The sequence below is a fragment of the Rousettus aegyptiacus genome, unplaced genomic scaffold (assembly GCF_014176215.1).
Source record: "Rousettus aegyptiacus isolate mRouAeg1 unplaced genomic scaffold, mRouAeg1.p scaffold_m13_p_10, whole genome shotgun sequence".
NCBI lineage: Eukaryota > Metazoa > Chordata > Mammalia > Chiroptera > Pteropodidae > Rousettus > Rousettus aegyptiacus.
Window position 1 is genome coordinate 41,684,142 of NW_023416285.1, and position 24,726 is coordinate 41,708,867.

Sequence of the window (24,726 nt, forward strand, 5' to 3'; positions counted from 1 at the left end):
CAAGGTATTTCTTCAGAATTTGACTTCTCTATAAGTGTTGTGCTAATTTATTATTTTTCATACCCTGGTTTTTATCCTATTGGCTTCATGCCTAGGTTTTCTATGTACATCCATTTTATTGAATAGTCTTTTTAGACAGCCCACTTTCCTCCTTTACTGAAGTCTTGAGGCAAGTGTTGTTTGCCATCCAACCTAGTCTCTAAGGATATCCTAACCCAACCTACATCTCAGAGCCCCAGACCATTCTGTTTCTTACCTGAATAGTGGGCACTCGAATGCTAAGATTTATGCCTTCAAGTTTCAACCTGTAGTATACTAATTCTTCTTGTTTGCAGAGAACTTAAATTGCAGAATCAACCTTTTATGGTAATCTCTATAGTCAATCACAAATATTTGCTAAGCGACTACAGTACGTCAGATATTGTGCTATATGTAGGGTTTCAAGGGGACCAATAAATAGGACCTTTACTCTCCCAGCCCAGAATCTTAATAATCAAGGAGAAAAAATTGCAAGACAGATGGAAGCAAAACATCATCTCTGTCACTCAGAGCAAGATTTAGGACATAAAGTTATGAGAGAACCAAGTGAGCCAATGAACTGCATCTCAGAATTAGAAATACATACTTATATAGTCCCTGTAGTGCTAGAGTAGGATAGATCTTTCTTGCACAAGGACTTAGGTTCTGCAGGTGAAATGAAAAACATCCTCTTGCAGTCAGGCAGCTCCTGAGAGAGAGTCTGGTACAACTGAGCATGCCCAGTTATTCTCCCCCAAGTTGTTTTCATTTCTCTTACAAGAAGAGCGTGTAAAGGGACAGAGAGATGATAGAAATATTGTAGGGGAATACATTTTTGTGTCAACCAGGAATGGGGTAATAGGATTTACTCTGACAGAAAACATTAGGGATACAGTGGTGCACAGACATGACCCCTCTTATCCTGGAGTTTATAATCCTATGGGAGAAGGCAGATAATAAATGTATGATTACAAATGATAAGGTAGAATGCAATTCTTTTGTGCTAAAAGGGGGCAGATATTAAGTAATGAGCTGCATATCCAAAAAATATTTTTTCTTTGGCAGTCCTTTTTCTCTCTGCAGCTAGTTAAGGCCGGGTAAGAACTATGATCTTAAGGCTTTTTTTTTCCCATGTGCTTTAGTCAAAACACCCCCTTGCTATTCATAGTCCTTCTTTACATTAGACACCATACAATAGATTGTTTGACTTTACTAAGTTATAACCACCTTCTGATCTGACATCATGGGGATTATACCCAGGAAATACTCATGGAGTGTTGAGTGTTCCAAACTCTTCAGTTTCATATTTACAGACAATCTCTTGATTTATCCCTTCTGGGAGGTGATCATGTTCATTGTGTGTGAATTTTTACAAGTTTAAGTCTCAGATTTGTTTTCCTTATTTTAAAATTCTTGGGCAGCAGTTCATAGGAACCAAATAGATTTTCAGAAATAATAATTTCTATCAGTTCATATTAAAGATATATGATTAATTTATAAAGAACTAATGATTAAATAGTTCATATAATAAAGGAAAGGAAATACATAAAGGAAATGTAAGTAAAACAGTGAGATGAGAGAATGCCTGTTTATTCAGTCCTGAAAAGTGTAATGCTAACTCATTCTTGCTGTTTTCCCAGCTCCTGGTATGCAGCGCCTGGCACATAGGAGGCACTCAACAACAAGTCGTTAAATGAATAAAGAGTCTGACGACAAAATCAAAGTCACCATTTTGTATTTTAGAGATGGCCCAGATAAATGAAGTACTGGCGAAGGGTAAGGAGAGCTTTCATATTTCCCCAGTGCTTGTAATATTTAAATGTACTGTTGAAATTGGTGAGTACTAATTAGTCCAATGAAACTTTGAGATATAATGATAAAAGAAATGATATGTCTTCTAGGTTGTTGAGAAATGAGACCAAAGCGATGCGAGAATTAAAAATTAATCAAAGATAAACCAGGCCATTTAATTCTTTAGAATTCTTATGCCCTTTAGTCACATGTATTTGCTGTTAGTTTTTCAACTATGTGTGAGGTACATTATGTCATCTCTTTTCATGATTATCTAAGTTCTCTTTTTAAAAATTATTTGTATTCCTGCTAATTCACCCAACTCTTTGTAATGGTATATACTTGTTTTTGGCAATAAATTTCCTCCATCTTTTACCTATATCAAATCTATGTTGAAAGGATAAAATAAAATTGAAGAAGGGAATATTATTTTATTCTCTATTAGAAAATGAGTAAAATTTCTAGGTTTTGAAGTCATGTCTAGGTGTTTTAATTCAATTATTTTTGATCGATATTTTATCTTGATATAAACTCATTTTATTTTACTGGTTCACACTTAGGTCATAATCTTCATAACATTCATAAATGTTTTTCTTCTGTTATTAAGATCCTCCATGGAAAAATATAAAAATAAAAACCAGGAAGGGAACTGAGTTCATAAATTGTTTACTTACCTGTCCATCATATGCTGAGTGGAAAAAGGAGAGTGAATGAGAGAATAGAGGGTCAGGTTTTACCTTTGCCAGGTGAGAGCTTGCTCAGATAGCTGGGAGATCCTGATGGTCAATGTTTCCCGGTTGACACAGCACAGGGGCACCATCAGAAGGCTACTGGATTTGCTCCTTGCTGGCTACCTTGCCTGGAGTAAGTACTCAACACTTCTTAGAGGAATAGTTTATTGTAAGGAGCTTGGATTCCTCCAGTCTTGTGCACAAATGGAAGGGAAATAAAAGAATAAGCCTTCATGGAAAGGAAGCCTAATGTATGTCTGAGATTACTTTTATTTCACTTCATTTGAGTATCATCTAAGCATTTTAAAATTCTTAATTTGACTCTTAGAAGAGTTTTCTGAGATGAGTACTATTATTATTCTTATTTATCTGATGAGAAAACTAAAGCTTGCTGAAGTTCACATAGCAAGTAAGAATTACTTCAAGGTGGGGTAAAGAGTTATGCTGAATGCCTTCTATTTGCTTTTCCAGATCTACTCTTCACCTTTCTCCGCCCTTCCCTTTGTTCCAGGAGGCTGATTGGAGTGGACTACAGGAGATAGTTGTACCTCAGTGGTCCTGAACTGGGGAGAAATTTTGATTTCTAGGGAGCATTTGACAGGATCTGGAGACATTTTTCAGTTGTCACAGCATCTAATGGGATGCTGCAAACACTCTACAACATATAGGACAGCACTACTCACCTCTTCACACAGAATTACTGGTCCAAAATGTCAATAGTTCCCCAGTAGAAAAATTCTGTGGAAGGAGAAAAGCAATGTCAGGAATTTTTATTCCCCCGGATTCTTCCATGTAAAGTTGGTTATATACCTTGCCTGAAGGTGCCTCCTCGTCACAGAATGGATGATTCTACCTGGCTCTCTTTCTCATTGGGTCTAAGAGTGCTAAGCCCTATACCCCTCTACACCTAAATCTTTATAAATAATTCTTTTGTAGAGAAATCCATCTCGAGTTATCCTTTTCATTGTGGTGTCTGTTTCCTTTTGGGGTATTGAGTGATACAGGAGTACTCCTGGCAGAAGAGACAGCCTGTGTGAGGACTCTAGGAGCCAGAGCCTTGGCGGGAGAGAGGTGCTACTGCCAGAAAAACTGCATAAGACAGAGAGAAAGGGACACCAACATCTCGACTTCTCCCTTTCTCCCACCCTCTAATCTCCTGTAGTGGCTGCCATTGGCTGGACCCAGTCAAAAGACAGCTAGCATTAGTGTCTTAGAAATGCAGCCTGTAGGAGTCAGTGAGGGACAAGGAATGGATCCAAGGGCAGTTAAACCTGGACTGTTCAGAGAGGGTAGCGGAGCATGAGAACATTTAAGAGGTTCCTGTAGTGGCTCACAAGAAGGAGCCTACAGTGGCTTGCATTAGGGTGAGGGACTAGGGTAATGGCATAGAAACAGAGAGAAAGGAATTAAGCCTCTCCAGCTATCTTTATACGTATAGTTCAGGGAACATAAAGTTAAATGCTATAGGACCCAGGCGGGTAGTGAATGGAAGATTGTGTGAAGCCATGTGGAAAAAAAAAAAAAAGAAAACACCACTATCTAAAGCAGTCACTAATATGGCCCCAGTGTTGCCAATCCTCAGATTTCAAGAGAAACCAGAAATCCAGATTTTTAAATAAAACCTTTCAGTTTTTAAACTATGGTAACTAATTAAAAAACATACACTGTGAACTAAACTGGATCGGACTCTAGGTTCCAGAGTATAGTAATGTATTTATAGCCTCCAGCCCGCATAAACTAATTGTAAAAGAGCCATAGATTAGAAATTTCTAGATCTGTTTTGGTCTATCTTTTCCTTTTTTAATCTTGGGATCTATGAATCAGGTCCATTAAAAATATATATCCTCTCCCTAGCCCCCAAAAAATATAGAACCAAATTTCATGCTCGTAATGACAATTGTCATTCCTGTCATGACTGAAAATGTCTGTTTCATTGAAATAGCCACATTGTGCTCATTAATCACTTTTACTATAAACAAATGGTACACATTTGAATCTGCATCATGCATAATTAAACATGGCTTTACAGATTTTATACACTATGCTCTTTGTGAGATTTTGTTGAGAAAAAAATAGAATTTTATTTAAACAAAATTGAAAACAGATAGACTAGATGAATGCACTAAAAGTTTGTGATCGGAAAACTGATAACCAGAAGGCCTGAAGCTCAAGACTAAAATGCTTAAAGACACCAATTTGTCAGTGCCAGACTTTATCTACAATTGACCTGTTCTCTTAAGACTGGGGCAAAGACACAGTTTATGGCTAAATTACTCCAAGCAAAGTCAACAAATAATTGTGACATGGTGTCCAGATACGTGTTGATTCTAGAGAAAGCAGCCTACATAGAGGAGTGGCAATTATAAAATTGGAAACTCTAAGCCAGTGTATAATAGTTGTTGAAAAAATCACATTTTAATAGAAAATGAAAAGAAATAACAGCGATGACAACAACCACAACCACCCAAGAACTCCCATGCTCAACAAATCAAAATGTTTTCATGTTTTTGTGTTCCTTTTTAGATATTAGTAACATGCAAAATGATTTTTATGATATGATAATTCTAGTAGCAGAGTTGTGATGCATGTAGTTAGAGATTTAGGTTTTATTCCTTTCAGACCTTAAAATAGTAATGTTTTTGTTAGACTGGGTCTTCAGGAGGATTCTTTGGGCTCTAGGATAAACTCCCAATTTATTAAAATGGGGAAATCAGCTATCTGTTCCCTGCTTTTCCATCAACCGTCCATTCTCGCCACATAAGCATTGCTGCTCTCATGCTCCAACCATACTTAACTGCTTTTCATTATTTGAACCCACCAGACTCTTCCATGCTACCCTAGGCATGTTTCTGTTGCCTCTTCCTATGGAAAGTTCTTTCAAGCCTATATTTACCTGTTTCTTCTTCCATGAAGTCCTTCCTATCTGTCAGGTATAACTGACCGTTTTCTTCTTTGTAGCTTTACAGTTTGTACATTGCCTATAGCAATTCACGGAACACACTTAAATTCTGTCCCAAGCTTCTTGAAGGCCAGGTCCATGAAAGATTTATGTGTACTCTCTCTCCTGTGCCTATCTGAAGGCCTATACTAGTCCCAGGTACAAAAGAAGTACTAAATAAATATTTAGTGATTAAGTATCTTCATTTTTTTAGAATTTTCAAGGATGCCAGAGCCAGTGTGTAAGATTGTTACACTCATCATTCACCAAATATTTACCTATCGTACCTACTCCATGTCAAGCATTGTTGTGGGTGCTGAGGATACACCAGTAAAGAAATCATTGTTCCTATCTTCATACATTTTAGAGGGGAAGACAGAAAATGATCACATAAACATTAAATGTATCAGAAAGGGGTAACTGCTGTAAAGAAAAACACAGCCATCAAACAGGGACAGGGGTGATATGGGACACTATTTTAGACAGGCTTGTCAAAAAGTCCTCTCTAGAAGACCTGTCCACGTGTTCTGAATTAACTGAGATACAGATAGTACACGTATTAAGGAAGAGAGTTCCAGACAGGAGGAACAGTGTGTGCAGATGCTGTGCAGTGGAGGCCTTGACTTTTATGAGAAATGGCCAAGAAGCCAGCACTGACTGGAGGGAGGAAGGAGTGAAGGGAGTCAGAGTGTAAAGGTTCTGGTAGGCCATGAACAGGAATTTTCATCCTACTCTCAGTGTGTTGGAAGGCATTGTGTGTTTTGTGTAGGGAATAGATATGACATAGTTGATCATAGAATAGATATAATTGATCACTATGGTTGCTCTGGTGAGAATATAGACTATACGGGAGCAAGAAGAAAAGCTGGAGGACAGAATTAGTTTTGCTAGGGCTGCTGTAGCAAAATACTACAAACTGGGTGGTTTAAACAACAGAAATGTATTGTCTCACAGTTTTGGAATCTGGAAGTGTGTAATCAAGGTGTCAGCAAGATTGGTTCCTTCTGAGGGTTGCGAGGAAAGAATCTGTTCCAGGCCTGTCCCCTTGGATTGTAGATGGCTGTCTTTTCCCTGGGCCCCTTCATCTTCTTTCTATGCATTTCTGTCTGTGTTCAATTTTCCTCTTTTTGTAAGGATACATTGTCCTTAATGGATTAAGGGCCCACTCTGTATTGAATTCGAGGCTCAGTCTACTCCAGCATGAACTCATCTTGATTAATCATATCTGCAAACAATTAGGAGTGTATTTCTCAATAAGGTTGCATTCTGAGGCACTGATGCAGGGCAGAGGGTGTTGTTAGGATTTCAACACATCTTTTTGAGAGGACGGTTCAATCCATGACAGAAACTTTAAAACATTTGCTCCTTATAATGTTCATACTTGTTTTATTAATTCACTGATTCATTCATTATTCATTCATTCATTCATTCAACAAAATTGCATTCAGTGTTTTCCAGGAACTCTTCTAGGCATAGCAGATATAGTCATATACGTTCCTGCTTCATGAAACTTACACGCTGAGATATGCACTCCCTCCTTCTCCCAGTAAAATTTTAGATCTTCTAATCTTTCAGATTCTGGTCCTTTCTCAAAAAGGCCTGCAGCTTAATTGGAGATTCCTGACAGCAGAGACTCAGTAGAAGGCTCCACTGATGGTTGTAGCTGATCACTGCTCTCTCTCCATTGTTAAAGTCAGCGTCATTGCAGGTCTTGGGAGAATCATCTTTTCTTCATCTGGAAGTTTCCTGGGCAATTGAGTAATAGAGCTCTAATGAAAGCTGTTGCAGCTGTGACAATTTGTCTTTAGAGTTGCCGTAAATCAAGGAGACTCTGGATGGCCCTCACCGTCAGAGTACTAGTGCTTAACATGATGAGAAGGCGGCTCTGAAAAATGGAGAGATTTCATCAAAGACTTCCTTAATATTTTAAGACTCTCTCTTCTGTTTTGTTTCAAAATTATAATTATGTAATCTAGACCCAATACTTTATGGTTTAAGAAAGTAAAATCTAGAGAGCTACTACTTGCTTAACATCTCATATGTAGTTATAGTGGAATGAAAACTTAGATCTCCATTTTTATTGGATTGTGCTTCTCAATGTATACAGGGTTTGAGATTCATGTTTTTAGCATGCTTGCCCATGTTGAGGTCTTTCCTCTCTGAACTAGAGACTATTGTTTTTATTCTACATTTAGGGACTTATTTATAGATTTTTATCCTCAAGTGGGCCTGTATTGAGTATGCAATAAAATCATGAGTTTCTTTTTAACAGGTACCATGTTTTGAATTTCTTTTCCAAATCTCCAACATAGTGTTTTGTAGTTATATGCTACTTGGTGATTTACTAGTTGAATTGATTTTAAATTACTATAAGAATGTCACATAGCTGTACTGTTTTTTCCAACAGCTGTACTGTTTTTTCCTTAGTTTTTTTTGATTTGGTTCTCCATTTTTTTTTTTTTTTTGTGAAAGAGTATATCTTTGAATATCTGCTGATCAAGTAGCTGAATTTTCTCTGGGAAGTTTCCAGTGAGAATTGCTGATGTTCTAAATAGTTTCTCAAGTGTAGACTGGCAGATAGGCTCAAATTTCTTCAAGTTTATTATGAATTCCATAGTGCTACTTTGACACTGCCAAGTAGCATATGATTAACTGCATCTTTTCTTATGTGTATACTTTAAGAACATTATCAGTCAGGATAAGATGAATGCTTTTGAGGCACAGGACAATGTTCATAGCTTACAAGGTTATATCAGGAAATTTAAATTTAAGCATGGGTTCCATCTTTCTTATTGTAAATAGATTCAGTCAAATGTTCAATGTTTATTAAATGACTGCCATATGCCAAAGATTGTGCCAGGCACTGCCATATACATTATTTAATTTGATTTTCACAAAAATTCTGGAAAGTGAATGTTGCTAGACCCATTATGTCAATGCCTAAATTGAGAAATGAAGAAGCTATGTGATCTGTTCAAGTAACATAGACATGAAACAGCATAGCTGTGATTTAAACAAAATCTGTTGATGAGCCTAATATTCTTTCCATTATCTATATTCCAAATGAGCTTTCAAATATTTATATATTATTTTAAAATTTAAAAATTATCCTGTACATGCACAAGACATATATTGTATTTATACTGTCATCATGGCTATATCTTTATGAATTTATACAGTGTTCCAAATTGCATTCCCATTTCCCTGTCTTGCTCTTGAAAATAATATTCTAAAAAAGGTTAAATGGCATGTTTAAGATACTCTAAGAATTTTTTTTTGTTAGTAACTTAAAAATCTAGAGGCATAAGCCGTGCATACAAGTTTATGCTAATGTTTATTTGGTTTAAAAATATAAGACCAACACCCCAAATCCTGATTACTAGTGTTTTGATTGTTTGCATGCTATCACTATGTATTACTATTGTTCTATTGTACAGGCTGAGAATTCATAAGTGATTTCAAAAATCTTATATCAACGTTTAAAAATAGGCTCTCTAATATTAGGAAATTTCATTTAGTGGTAACAGAGGATCCATTTTTATTAAAAAAATTAACCTTATGTTTTAAATTTAATCACAAAAGTTTGGGCTTGTACTTTGTCTCTTCCCATGCCTCAGTGACTGTTGGCCTTTTCTTTGAGCACTGTGATGACAGGTCAGAGTCAGAAGTGAGAATAGCTCTTTTAGAAATTCTGTCATTTGAAGACATGGGTGGACTTTGGCAGGCATTATGCTAAGTGAAATAAATCAAACAGAGAAAGATAACTACTACACAGTATCATTTATATGTAGAACCTAAAAAAAATTGAATTTGTAGAAATAGAAAAGTAATTATCGGGCTGGGGGTGAGGTGAGGGAAATAGGGAGAGGTTTGTAAGAGAGTACACACTTTCAGTTATGTGAGGACCTAATGTATAATATGCTGACTGTAGTTCATACCACAATAATGTAAAGTTGAAATTTGCTAAAAGTGTAGATCTTAAATGTTCTCATACACATACCAAAAAAAAAAAAAAGAACAAAAAACAAAGTACAAAGTAAATATGATATGTGAGGTAATGGATGCGATAATGAACTCTACAGGGAAAGTCCTTTCACAATGTATACATATATCAAATCATCATGCTGTACACCTTAAATATCTTACAATTTTACTTGTCAATTATCAGTAAAGCTGAAAAAAATAGACCTTTTAATGAAGATATGAGTTACTGCAGAGTGGTAAGAAGTTGAATTTCTAGGCCAAACTCAAATATAATGCATAGTACCTCCACGCTTTTATCACGCTTCTGGGGCACTGCAGTAAAGCAAGGATAAGGAAAATTGGAATTGCTACAGATGTGCATGGGTTGAAGTGTGGATAAACCTGAGGATGTCTGGTAAGAATAACTTTTCTTTATCTCACAAACCAGCTTCTTCTGGGATCTAAGAAAAGGCAATTTTATATTAATGTTGTTGTCCAAAAGACAAATACTTTAATGACATTTTTTTAAGCTGTTGCTACCTGAGGAAGCTTATGAGGAAGTTTAAGCTTCTTTGATATTATTTTGAAATAAAACTTTCCCTCTACTATTACTGTAAACTAAATCCAAAGTTGAAAAAAAAGTTTACCAGGATACTGAAAAGCTGAGTATAACTACAGTTGACACTTGAGCAACATAGGTTTGAACTGTGCAGGTCCACTTATTATGCAAACTTTTTTCAACAAATATTGCAAATGTATTTATTTTCTCAATATCATTTTCTTTTCTCTAGCTTACCTTATTATAAGAATATAGTATATAAAACATATAATATATGAGATACGTATGATCAACTGGCTGTTTATGTTATTAGTAAGGCTTTCTCTGGTCATCAGTAGACCATTAGTTAAGTTTTTGGAGAGTCAAAAACTTATACGTGAATTTTTGCGCAAGGGATTGGTGCCCTTAACATCAAAGGTCATCCGGACCATTTTCATTTACAATCAAAGTGCTTAACCACAAAAGGATATAATTTGGCTAGTTATGGGTGTACCCATTGGGAAAAAATATCACTGCTTTTGTAAGTTTAATAAAAGTTGGTTCAGAGTACATTTTCTGCCATTAAATTCTAAGAGTAGTGCTCCATCCACAAGGAGAAACTTTCAGCAGACCAATTTTATCTACTTCCTTTTGATGTGAACGCAGTTGTTTCCTGAATGTAAAACTGACTCCTAAGCAAGAGGAAAATTGAAAGTGAGTGCAATATAACGTTACACATCCATTACAACCTGTAGAACTGTACAATACAAAGAGCAAACCTAATATAAACTATAGATTTTAGTTAATGATGATGTATTATTTTTTCATCAGTTGTAACATATTTACCACACCAATGAGGATGTTATAATAGGGGAGACTGTAGGAAGAGGGGAGCAGGGTATATGGGAACTCTCTGTACTTTTCTGCTCAATTTTCCTGTAAACCTAAAACTGCTCTAAAAAATAAAGTTTGTTAATCAAATAGAAAGGTGAGTGCAGAGTTAGATGCCTTTTCTTTCTATGACACTGAAAGATCACAAAGTTTACTCATTAGGAACTACTAGTATTTTATTTTATTTTATTTTATTTTATTTTATTTTATTTTATTTTATTTTATTTTACCTAATTTTTTATTGAAGTATAGTTGATATGATCACCATAATAAGTTTAGTCAATATTCATCACCATGCATAGTTACAGATCTTTGTTTTATAGTGAGAACTTTTAAGATCTACTCTCTCAGCAACTCTCAAATATGCAATACAGTATTATTGACTATAGTCACAATGCTATACGATATATACCCAGGACTTATTTATTTTATAGATGGAAGTTTGTACCTTTTGACCCCCTTCGCCTATTTCATCCATTCCTCTGCCCTTGGCAACCACCAGTGTATTCTCTGTATCTATGAGCTTGTTGTTTTAATTTTAAATTCCACATATAAGTGAAACTATATGGCAATTGTATTTCTCTGACTTATTTCACTTAGCATAATGCACTCTAAGTCCACCCATGTTGTTGTAAATGGCAAGATTCCATCCTTCTTTATGGATGAATAATATTCCAATGTATACATGTTCCGCATTCTCTTTACCCATTCATTTGTCAATAGACGCCAATCTTGGCTATTATAACTAATGCTGCAATGGACATGGGGTGCATGTACCTTTTGGAGTTAGTGTTTTTATTTTCTTTGGATAAATACCTAGAGATAGAATTGCTGGATCATACAAGGAACCATTAATATTTTAAGTTCACTCCAGGGAGGATCATTATGGCCATGGTAAGCTGTTTTCTATCCAAACAGAATGATAAAAGAAATGAATTAAAAACTGCATTTGAGATATTATTTTGAAATATAAACTTTAATTATGGTAAATTTAAATAGGTTTCTTTTTTTAACCACAAGGTTTCTCAGCATTTTAATTTTGCAATGTGCAATGTGACTTTGCAAAACGGAGATAGTATATGCAGCATCTCTGAAACTTTTTAACTACGAAATAGTTTTACAAAGGACTAGTGTTCCTCAAGTGGAAGCACCATGAAAAATACATGACTGACTCTCTGAGAGAAGATATGATAGTGAATCTGAGTCGACACAGACCCTCTGCATTTCTCTCCTATTTATTCACTCACTAAGTTCTATTGATTTATCTTTCATAATTTTGATTGTGTTTGTAAAACCATTTGTATCCCCTTGCTATGTCCTAATTCATGGCATAATAATCGAATTGTTGAAAGTGTAGCTAGGTGACACTCCTCTTTAGCAACATGACTGTTGCAGTGGGCTCTTTGAATTTTTTCTTTTTCAGGCTGGGATCTTTAATTCTCACGAGGGTTCAAGTTCATTCTCGACTCTGGGATAAGGTAATCAACCTTTGCCATTTGCCTGCGATTGAGGGATTTCCTGGAATGTGGACTTACTAAAACTCAGGAGGTCCATGGAAAATGGAGACGAATTGATTACTTACTCTGGGACCAATTTCAATGCGAGACCTTAGTTGGTTTTACTGCTAGCCCCTGTGAATGCACTTGAGACTTGGATTCAGAAATTGAATTCTTATTTGGCACTCTAATTTCACTGATTCTATTTCTTTAGGTATCCCTATTCCCTAGTCCTTTACCATTCATTTACTATTTGGAAATCCAGTTCTTTATTTTCTCAAGTTGAGTCCTGACACTGAATGATAGACCCTAGAGTGGAATCTAGAAATCTACTTTTTGCCAGGTGTCTCAGAAAAATCTTTTTTTTTTTTTAATATCTGAATTCTTTTTTGTTAGGCAAACCTCCATCAATTGTCTGCCTCATTACAGAAGGTTCGATAGCTCTCTTAAGATCCTGGTGACCCTGAGTCTGACCTTTTCAATTGCTGAGTCTGCTTGGGTGCATAATCAGGATTCAAGATATTAGGGCCAGATTTGCAGGTTAGCGAACTATAACTTATTGCTCACTCAGCAATTTTCTTCATGGGAGGCTCTAAAACATAACATGTTGGATTGAGAAATGGCAATAGAGATTCATTCAAATCATCTTATTGAGGGCTTTAAATAGACAGTTTTGGCTTCATTCAATAAGGAATAGGATCTATTTTGGTGAAGATTTTTAAAATATGAACTTGTATTAAATGATCTAATTTTAGAAAATTAATTTTTGCATACTGTATAGAACAGACTTAAAAGAACATTTTAATCATCTAAGTATTACTAAAATGAGTAGGTTGAGAATTAAAGCTCTAAATTGTAAAGTCCACCCTAAAATCTATAAACAATGTTGGAATTTATCACTTTTTGGAATTTATGCCATTAAGAATTAATACCTAATAGAAGAAATTGTTTTTAACCTATTCATATTTGCCATTTTTTATTGCTGAATAGTATTCTATTCTATGATTATACTAGAATTTACTTATCCATTCTCTTGTTGATACACTTTGAGTTGTTTCCAGTTCTTACCAATTATAAATAAAGCTGGCATAAACATTTATGTACAACTTTTTTTTTTATGGACATATGTTTTTGTTCTCTTGGGTGACTATGAATAAAATTGTTGAGTCATCCTGTGAGTGTATGTTTATCATTAAAAAAACTGACAAACCATTTCCCGAAGCAGTTTTACTATTTTATACTCCCATCAGTAATGTAGGAGAGTTCTCGTTGCTCCATATCTTACCCAATATTTAGTGTTGTTAGTCTTTTTAATTTTAGCCACTTTTGTGGGTGTAAAATGACATTTATTACAGTTTTAATTTGCATTTCTCTGATGACCAATGATGTTGAATACTTTTTATATACTTATTGACCATTTACGAATCTTTCTTTAAGTGCCTGCTTAAAACTGTTGCCCACTAAACAAAATTATTTGTTTTTATATGAGTTGTAGGATATTTTTAATTCATGTATATCAAAAGTATTTCAGATATGTTTATCAAGAGTATTTTCTGCAAGTCTTGATGGATTTGGAAAGTGGAAGCCTTTAATTTTGATTACCTATTTTTTCTATTATGATGAGTACTTTCTGTGCCTTAAGAAATCTTTGCCTACTCCAAGATCAGAAAGCTATATACATTTATTCTGATAGTTTTATAGATTTTAGCTTTTATGTTTCAGTGTGTAATTTATCTTGGATTAATTATTATGTTTGCCATGTGAAGTAAGAGTTGAAGTTCATGTTTTCGTCATTGATATCCAGTTATTGGGAATTGACTTTTGATACCCAAACTTAGACTACCATAATTGAAAAGCTTGAATGTCGTTTACATTGTATTATAAAGTTGTTTGCCTAATCAGCATGTATTTTTGCTTGAGACATAGCCATCTTATAGGTAGGCCAATTTTCAAGAGTAAAAGTTAATAATCAACTGATTCTTGTTGATTATTAGAGTGAAGCGATATCTAAAAATTTGTCTAATGGACTAAGAAGATGACAGAAAACCCATGCCAGGGGTTCCACCCCTAGATTCCTGAATAAAATGATAGCAGTAACCACCACCATCACAGAACCTGATGTGGTCTTATACAGTATTATGTGTTTCAATGTCTACAATCACTGCCCTGTTTATATCTGTGGCATGTTATATCTTTTCTGTTAACATGTGCAATGAGCTCCTTATTCGCGTAAGTATGTTAGTTCCAAAACAATGTAGAATAGTATAACACTCAGCACTACTTGGTTCATTGTAGTAAACAGAAGCCCATATCAAAGTTATTTAAGCAAAAAAAGGAATTTAGTCAGATTAGGTAACTTGAGAAGTTCAAGGGCTGAGGCTGGTTAAGCCAAACATGTATTGAAAACTTTCTTTATGTAAGAAAATATCTGTAAAAGGTTAAACATTTTTGGTAATCTTTTTTTAGTAGTGGAAGTAGTCAACTGCTCTCATTCTAAAAAAAACTGTTGTTTGTGGATGTTAAAACTGTATGGAGACTTAAAAGTACACTCTAACCGTCAAATTACTTAAAATTGAGATATTTGCCCCAAATAGTAACAATGCAATTTGCATCAGTTTTCCGGAGAATTATCTGAAATTAAAAAAAAAAAAAGAGCACTGATTTGTTAACTCAAATTATCTATATTTTCTTTCCATATTCAAATTGCAGTCTAAGAATTACTTGGTTGAGTTTGATTTAGTGGGTACTTATTTAGAATTTTTATTAAAAACAAGGGAAACAGAGAAGAGGAATAATGTTCTGCAAATGACCCCTGGAGTCCAGACAGGACTCAAATGATCACATCCCTTCTGAGGTTATTACCATCCTGGTTTTGCTTTGACATTTAGAGATACTCTGTCTCTCTTTGTGTTCGCAAAAAATTGAGCTGTTTGAAAAGCAGAGATTGCCAGTATTTCCGATGGTGTTTCGGTCCGCGGGCATTAGTTCCTCGCCGAGGCTGTGTACAGGGCCACGCTGCAAGGAGCGGATTGTTTCTCGGTTTTGTGCAGACCGGCTGCCTGATGTAGTTGCTGATAGTGGCTGCCCGCAAACCCCGTTCCTTTCCATTTTGCCTGCTCCTCATTTCACCAGAAAACACAGTAGCTGTAGCTGCACATAGACTTTTTCCTCTTTCCCTTTCCCCCTCTTACCCCTCCCTAGACCTCTCTGGGCTTTGACGTCACGTGTGCTCCTTTCAGTTGCCATAGCAACCCCATTCCCCAAGCCCTCTGCCCGTCTCCTCTGGTAGGTTCCACAATGGTACAGGCAGCATCACGCTGCACAATGGTTTCCAGGCAGTGAAAGAGGGTGATTCAGCAAGCCACTCTTCTTCTTTTTAAAAACCTTCCCTTCTCTTTTTATTTTTATGGGGGTGGGTGGTGCTCATTATATCCTTATTATCTTTTTCTTTTCTTTTTTTCATTTTTACAATTTTTCTTTTTTCTTCTTACCCCTCAATTCCTAGGGGCTTGCGTGACTTTAAGATTGGGTTTTCTTGGAATTCACCTGTCCATCATTAATTTTAAACAATTTTCCCACCTCCAAAGAATCTGTTCCATATTACGGTTTGGAATGTGGTTAATGAAAAACAAGTAGGGAGAATTTCTGGGGCAAACACTGCTGGATCAGGATCGTAGTTCTCAAGCACGGAATGGTAGGTGGCTCTTTGCTCATTCTGGGTTCTAACCTGTTTTTGGAGGGTGTGGTGATGTCTATTAATTGCTCCTGCTGGGGTGGGAGAAGGAGGATGGGAGGGGGGGGTAAGATGGGGTGGAAAGCAGGTTAATGAAGTGAACTACCTCTGAGGCAAGAAACCACCGGCTTTTCCTCTGAGAAGCATCTCTCCCCAGACTTGGGCGTGTTGGAACCTTTCTGTTTGGAGTGAGGGTTGGCAAAGGGTGGGAGGGAGCTTTTTTTTTATTGTGACCAGGGATTTTTAGACCAATGCAGAGCTACAGAAAGGAAGAGAAAAAAGGAGAGAGACAGAGAGAGATGGAGAGAGAGAGAAAGAGAGAGAGAGAGAGAGAGCAGCTGTGCTTGTTAGAAGTGCTGACCTCAGTCCCATATCTCAGAAATGCTGTGGGTTCTATAAAACATTAAAAAATTATGTTTCTAAGTATGCATTTATATTTACTTACTGAGAAGTGTAACTTAAATGAATATTTTGGGACATATTTACGTATTTTAGTAGGGAATGGTATTTATATATTTTAGTTGCAAAACTAATGACATTACTCTTGCAGAGACACTCTAGACTAAATTTGGCCTGGGAGAGGAACACAGAACAGGGGTCAGATTAGAAATTAGAAGAAACATTGGCACTGCAGTCATATAGGTTAGGGGTCCCTTTAAGAAAGTGATCTCCTAGTCACAGCAGGCAGCAGTTTTTTTTTTTTTTTTTTTCTTATTTTTATGGCGTGGTTCCCAGGTATTCTGTGCTGGGATACTGTGTCCCCTTGAAATGTCAGAGCTCTTTTGAGAAAAAAAAAAAAAGAAGAAGATATATCACCAGAAATGAGCATGGTAATATGTTTATCAGAATTTATGTATTTGTGCCTTCAGCAAATAAATGTGATTTACTAGAAAATCTTCAAGTAAATCAAGGTTAGAGATAGTTCAAGAAAATTGCATATACACATATATATTTCTTTTCTCCCCCTCTACGTTTAAATCTAGAAATTAAATCTCTGTTTTCACCCTCTTAAAGACATAACTTCCCAGGGTTCTGCAGTTTAGCCATAGAAGAATGGCTTATCCCAAGGCAGCCGGCTCTGAAGCAATCACCAGGTTGTTTACATGGGCTGTCTTTGCTGCAGAGCCCAACGGTGTCTGTACAGCAGCCCTGCTTACTGCTGGTGTGTTGATGATAACTTTTATGAACGAACCGGAAAGAGGCAGGCTGTCATATGGGACAGGCCACAGATCAGATAGAAGGAAAATAGATGCAAGTGCACTAGGCACTGCCAGCCCAAGGTCCAACTTCTCCCTCTTTCCTTAGACTGCTAGTTTTTGGACCCTGCAAGATCTCATAGAATGCCAATCCATGTATTAAAAATGGTTGCAGGAACGAACATTTCTCTCTAAAAGGCTTCTGTAAATTTTCTGCCTTAAGTGACCATATGCGTTGTAAATGTAGATAGAGATGCTCATGAATGAGCTCACAGCTTCTGACTCCACTTTGGAACCATTGGATTTTAGGGGTTGGACAGTTTGGATGTAGCAGTTTTGCTGCCTCTGGTATGTATTCTCTTCTCTACCTTGATCTCACTCTCATAATTGACAGAAAGTACTGGATTAGCTTATTTTATCACATAGAGCAAATTGGATTTTCTCTCCCCCACAATGGAACTAGAAAATCAGATGACAAAGGTGGTATGACCTTAAATGTTATAGAGTCTTTATGTTTCCTCATTTACGCATCAGTCCTTCCTGTTGTTGCAAAGTATCTTTAATTTGATGGGCTCCTGGTGTTACAAAATCTTTGCAGTTTTGGTAAAAAGCTTCTTGACGATGAGGCAGTAAGAAATTATATGTGGAGTGGAAAAATCAGCCGCCTCCAGCTTCCTGCTTGCTTGCTTGCCCCAGAACAGCATCTGGTGTTGGGAGGAGTGCATTTGCCGTTCTGGAAGGGGATGTTTATGAACGGATCCCAGAGGGGCCGAGTGTGTTTTTGCTGTCATTGTCTGGTATGTCTGCAGCTCTTAGTACTTAATAGTTTCTTAGTATGTGGTCAATATTTTTCAAGATTAGAATAAACTGAGACTTGATTGTGGATGCAATAAAATATATGTATATTTTTAAAAGTACAGGAAAATTTATAGGATTTCCCTTGTTAGAATATCCTATAGGCATATCATTAGCAAAAGAAATCTGCTTAACCTAAGAAATGTGGAAAAGCCTCCCATGTTTAAGGTAAAATCTTGTATATTTAAAGGCTTTTTTTTTTTTTTTTAAGTTTCATTGTGGCTTTATGTTAATGACTCTATTACTTTGGATGTAATCTTAGTGAAAAAGTCTTTTACTACTGATGATAAAAGATGAAGACAAATTGGAGGTTTTCTTGTTTGTTAATGGGGGCAGGTGCTCGCCTTGTCTGCTTTAGTTCTGGCTTTAGGTCACATTTGTAGAAGACTTTGTATGGAATCAGTGTGTTAGAATCAAATGATTGTTTAGTTGCTTACGAGAATAATGGACTCAAACCAAGAGAGACTTCCCTCAACTGACATTTTAAATTCTTTCCCCTTGCCCTTACTTTCTCTTGTAGTCTCATTTAAGCTTTGGGTTGGACCTGCAACACTTATGCAAAAAGAGGCACGAAGTGTCAAGAATGACAGGGAAGAAGTACAGTGCTGTTTTTGCTGCAGTCTAAGTGCTTCTTTCCTACCACACATGAATCTTTTATACCTTTTCTGAGGACCAAGGACTTGCGGAAAAAGTTGGGCCTGTACGTGATGGGGAGAGATGCTTATTGGTAAAGAAGAACAGAATCCATTTCTTTCTTGAGCATATTAGATATATTTATTGCATTACATAAATCTGAGATGAGACACCGCTGCTGATTCAGATAAAAGATCATGCTGCATATTGATTGTTTGAAAGAGAAAATATAATTTAGAATTGGAGCTTAGATTTTCAGAAATTTACCTATCTGTACATATTTCCATAGCAAAGTTGTAAGGTTTTCGACTAGGGATTTAGCTTGACTACACTTTATCCTTATGAGAAAATAAAGGCAAAGAGGGGAAAGTGCAAAACATGCCGTACGTTTTAGGTAATGTCCTCCCCGCTCACCTGACTGTGAATTGTGGTAGAAAGTCTAAATGGAGACTTCAGGTGTTACTGAAAATTCTTAAATAGAGATATTTTTGGTTTGAAAAGTAGACCACAAATTTATATCTATTTTTGGTAAAGTATTTTCTAGTTGAATTGATGGTTTGGATTTCTAATAAGCTACCTATCTCCTTTCTTACTGTTCTTATCCCTGGCGACTATGAGATGTAAAACCCACAGGCTTATAAAACTAATGCTCCTAGGAATGGAAATTAGAGTTTTGAATGGAAAAAAAAAATGACTGAAGTTTCCTCAGAAGCATTCCTAATCCACAGTTGCTCTAAAACCCGTGTGACGTGCAGGTGTAAAATGAAGTTTCCCGGAAGGGCAGTCGAGCATTTGCAGAGTGCCCTGCACGGTGACACACAGAATTTTTGCTACATTCTGTGTGTGTGTGTGTGTGTGTGTGTGTGTGTGTGTGTGTGTGTGTGTTAGAAAGCAGGAAAAAATAAATAAAATGAGCAAAACGCAGTAGTGACTTAAAAGTACTAAAAATTCATCTTAGTGACTTGTCTCCATAAAAGTAAAACTGCTTCCTGGGTTTAACCTGCCTGGGTGGTCCTTGTGTTTCTTGAAAATGAGTTTCTTAAAGTAATTGTCCCGTTTTCGAACATCGAAAGTTAGATCTGAAAACACTGATAGTGAAAGAAAGCTCTTTAGTTTGTTAATTTGGCACTGTTTGTTCAGTGCCTGTATTGCCTCTGTCACAGCACATCATACAATATGATAATGCCTATTCCTGTGTTTCCTGCATTCTCTACTAAATTATAATCTCCATCAGGGACTGATTATATCTGTTTGGCACATAGTAGGGACACAATGAAAATTCCTTGAATGAATGTCTTCTTTGTACAGTTTTTGCTAAGTGCTATGGGTGGCAGAGTTTGGGAAATGGTAACACGTTTCTGTCATTTGGGAGCTTATAGTAATTTAGGAAAATGAGGTTAAATAACAAAGATGGCATATATCAGGTGTCCTCAACCTCCAGGCTGCGGACCAGTAAGGTCTGTGGCCTGTTAGGAACTGAGCCACACAGCAGGAGGTATGCGGCCAGTAAGCAAGGGGCTGTATTTGAAGCAGCTCCCCAGGATTAGCATCACCACCTGAGCTCCACCTCAGATCATCAAGCATTATTAGATTCTCATAGGAGCACTGGTCCCTGCTGCCAAAAAGGTTGGGAACTGCTAGTATATATGATTCAAAGCTTATATTAATGATTTGACAATAAATGCAATAGGAATTCAGAAGAGAAAGAATTTACCTTCTCTGAAATGGTGGTAGTGACTCTGGGGCCATACGGGGATGGCCTGAGGGCAGAAGGGTGTGGGGGATGGGGAGCAGCAATTATAAGCACCTGGACAGGAAGGGAACTCTTATTTGGGGCAGAGAGGAGGTTTGTTTTGGGAATGGTGACCATACTTTCCAAACTAGAAATTAAAACTTATGGTTTGATAATGGGTAGAACATTGGAAACTGGCACAGTCCTGCAGAATCTGGTCCAATATAATGTTGAAAAGTAACAGTAACAGATTGACATTACGAACCTTTTGTAACTAGATAAGATTATGGAAAAACATACATACAGGTCTGTTTTCTGCTTCAAACCAACTTTAGTTTTATTTCATATACTGAAATGGTTTTCAAACTTCTCCTCCCCCTTTTTTTCTGTAACTACGTAACACATTGTTCCAGTGAAATCTTTTATGAAAGGTGGAATATGCAAATATATAACAGTGGCGCTATCTCAATTGAAGCTGAGTAGAGTACCTTCTATCACAAAACCAAATCCATATCACCATAAAACCAAATATCATATCACCCCATGTAACAATTACTAAATGAGGGCTCATATTCAGATTTCAAAATATCCAGCTATGCTGGTGTTGGTAAAACCAAAGTTCTTGTGTTTGTGATTAACTTTATGGAATGGACTACCTCAAGATATTTTATTTTTCTCCCCAGCATCACCCATCACCAGTTGTCTTTGTCAGTCTTTTGGATTTCTCAGTGCAGGTGAAATTCCCATTTAAATGTTAAAATCAAACTTGTCTGTGTTTTTGCTTTGATTTTAGGCTAACATGAGAAACGCCAATGGCAGCATCCTTTCAGATCTTTGTTATGGCAACTCATGCAAGAAGCTGTTGAATTAGACCCGTTTCCTATAGATGAGAAACCATACAAGCAGTGGTGAGTTGGAAATCTGAAAATGTTCCTTATTAGAAAACAAGTGATCTATATAACAAATTTAAATATTGCATATGATTTAATTAGTGTATGGATCTGAAGAAATAGTGCTCCAAATAAGGTCAACTGAAGAATGAAAATCAATAGGACAGAATATTTAACTGACAGTGTGGTTGGTACTATTAATACCACATATAGCAACATGAAGTCTTGAGGTGCATGGGCTCATTGTATAACACCATGATGCTACCACCCTGGATAATGCCAGCCTGTGTAAGATGGCTTCAGTGATGTCATGGGGCTGAGTGACAGTTGTTAACAGTATTTTTCAGTGGTTTTTATTATTTGTAGCATAATTCTATATTTACGTATTCATTCTCTCTAGTAGAATTGTTTCTGAGCTAAATTATAATGCTCAGTTCCTTTCATATATATATACTTGCATATATATATTTCTACATATATACATATGTATATACATTCCTATATACACACATAAGAGTATATAGGAATGTATATATATTAACATAATATTTAGAGTTTTAGAAAGAAGGGAAGAGAAATGACATCACGATTTTATAAAACTTATTTTTTTTCACATTTTAGCCTTTAAATTCTTTTGCTTAATAAAAACAATATTAAAAATAAATCCAGTTGCTCTGATAGTTGAAATAATTTTTTAAAATTATTATTTTATAAAAATATCAGCACACTCAGGCAAAATATCTTTTTAAATCAAATACGTGATGCTTCATAGTCACCAAAGTCAATAATCAATAGACTCCAGCAGAGATGAACCAGTTGTCTGTCAAATAATATCTTTGAGACAGAGTATGACAGTGGTGCTTGTAAGACTCCAAAAGAAGCTGTTTTGAGCTAGTGATCAATAGCTCTCTTTCATTTGCTTAGTGGCTTATATAGCTCTGGGTAGATGGGCTTCCCTGTGAGTTAATGCATAACCTATAACTGCAGAAGACTGATGAAATTAACCCTGTGCCTATTTTGCATCGTGATTTTCATTACAGTTTGCTTACAGCTATATTGAGAAAGCAGATATAATAGTCATCACTATTCTGTGCTTAGTCAACATATATTAAATGAATGTTTGTTACAAAGGGGAATCATATGTAATTGCAAATAAGCAACTGTTTTTGATCGAACATAAGGGGAGTTTTATATGGCCAAACTTAATATTTTGAGTTGTGTATCACTCCCACTGATGTAGAAAACATATATTATATTGCTCCATTTTAAACAGTTATTCATTAAGCAAACATTTATTGAGAATCTATGATGTAGATATCATCCTTAGCTCTTAGGACAGATGGAAGAGACAATACCTGTCTTAAAGGAGCTTTTAGTCTAAAAGCGTAGCACAATAAAATATGCCGTCAAAAAGAGAGAGAGAGATTCCAGAGTGTGATACTTATATGGTGCTGTTAAATGGGTAGACATAAGGTGCTGACAGAAATGCAGCAGAGGAGAGTCTGATCTAGACGGGTGGGGATTTGTCAAGGAAGGCTTACCAGAGGGAGTGATATTTTAGCTGAATGTTAAGGACAATAAGAGGTTAGCTAGAGGAAGAGGAGTAGTGGGGACATTTTTCAAGGGTCCACAGGCTTAAGATAGCGTGTTCATTTGGGGGCACTATGTGCCATTTACTATGCTGGGGCATAAACGAGGGTGATATAGATGGAGCCGAAGAGGAGTACAAGAGATGTATAGTAAAAGATCTCTTAGACAAAGCTAAGAATTAGGGTTTTATTTAAAAATCAAGAACTTTTGAAAGATTTTAAGTAGATTGACATGATCACATTATTTTTTAATTGTGAAAAATATCGTTCATATAGAAGAATGTATAAAAATACATTTTAAGGAATAATTATAAAGTAAACCTCATGTAATTATCATTTATATTAAGAAATAGACTCCCAATAAGTCCCTGTGTGCTCATTTATGGTCACGTGCTTTTCTTTCTTCACTAGAGATAACCACTCCCCACTCCCCTGCCTTTTGTCATGCTTGGTCCCTTACTTTTCTCTGTAGGCTTTCTATCTTGTAATCATGGCATATATATTCTTAATCACCTGGTTTTGCTAAACCTTTTACGATTCTTCTAGGTTGCTGCATGTAATTTATTCATGTAAATTGTTGTACAGCATTCTGTTCCATGAATATACCAAATTTACTTATCCATTTTACTGTCGATGGACATTTGGTTTGTTTAAATATTACTTATACTAATGTATACGTATATATGATCCATAATCTGAATTATACGTATTTATTAAATATACATTAATACATGTATAATAAATACATGAATAATATACATGTATAATAGAGTATATATAATATTCTATGCTCATAAATTCTAGTATATGTGTATAAGAACTTCTCTAGGATGAATATCGAAGCAATGAACTACTGAATTTTGGGGAATGTGCACATTTAGCTTTTCTAAGTATTTTTCCCAATCAGGCACATCAACAATGTCTGAGAAGCTCTATATCCTCATCAACATTTAATTTATAAGTTCTTAAATTTTGCTAATCAGATGGGTACATAATTGTACTCATGGAAGTATTAATTTGCATTTTGCTGATTACTAATGAAGAAGATTTTTTCATTTTTTATTGGCCATTTGATTTTCCTTTTTTGCCAAGTGTCTGCTAAAGTCTTTATGAGATTTGGCTTTCAAAATAATAACTAGCATTCATTGAGTTCTTACTGTGTAATAGGCACTGTGCTAACCACTTTATAAACATTTAATCTTCATATCATCTTTATGATTTACAGAAAAAGAAACTCAAATTTGAAGAGGTAAACTTGCTAGCAATCACACAGCTTAGAAACAGTGGACTTAGCATTCAAGCTCAGGTTTTTCTGACTCCAGAGTTCTTCAATTTCTCAGTTAGTGTTTGGAAAGAGATTAGATTGGAACCAGAGAGAACACTTAATGTGCTATTGCAGGAATCCATTTAAAAAAGAATAAAGGTATAAACCAAAGAACCACAAGTAGGACATAAGTACAAAGTGACTGGACTCAGTAATGAATGTCAAGGGTAAAGAAGAGGTAGGATTTAAAAAGTCTCAAGTTTTAATACCTGTTGGCTAGGTAGGTTCAATATTAATTGTACAATGTATATTTACATTCCAGCTATTGTGGTACATTTTAAGAATACATTTTATGAATTCATATTCAGTAAGAGATAAATTTAGTTCCTAGGATCATAAAATTTAGGCTTTTGAGAGATCGCAGTGTTTATTTGGGTCAACTCTTTGCTGTTTTAAAATGTGGAACCT

At 35.9% G+C, this 24,726-nt stretch overlaps 1 protein-coding gene across 16 annotated transcripts in view; it reads left to right on the top strand.

Annotated features, from left to right (window-relative positions):
• The window catches only part of MAPK10 (mitogen-activated protein kinase 10), a 417,591-nt gene that overhangs the window by 149,566 nt on the left and 243,299 nt on the right, over positions 1–24,726 (top strand). For 6 of the 16 annotated variants that reach the window (XM_036227759.1, XM_036227752.1, XM_036227756.1 and 3 more), the window contains exons 1-2: positions 15,644–16,060; positions 21,309–21,423. The gene's annotated coding sequence lies outside the window, so the exon portion shown is untranslated. Of the gene's footprint in view, positions 1–1,658; positions 1,795–15,642; positions 16,061–16,841; positions 17,644–17,896; positions 18,093–18,375; positions 18,878–21,308; positions 21,424–24,726 lie in introns of those variants that run through there. The other 10 variants (XM_036227758.1, XM_036227751.1, XM_036227746.1 and 7 more) reach the window with 9 other exon arrangements.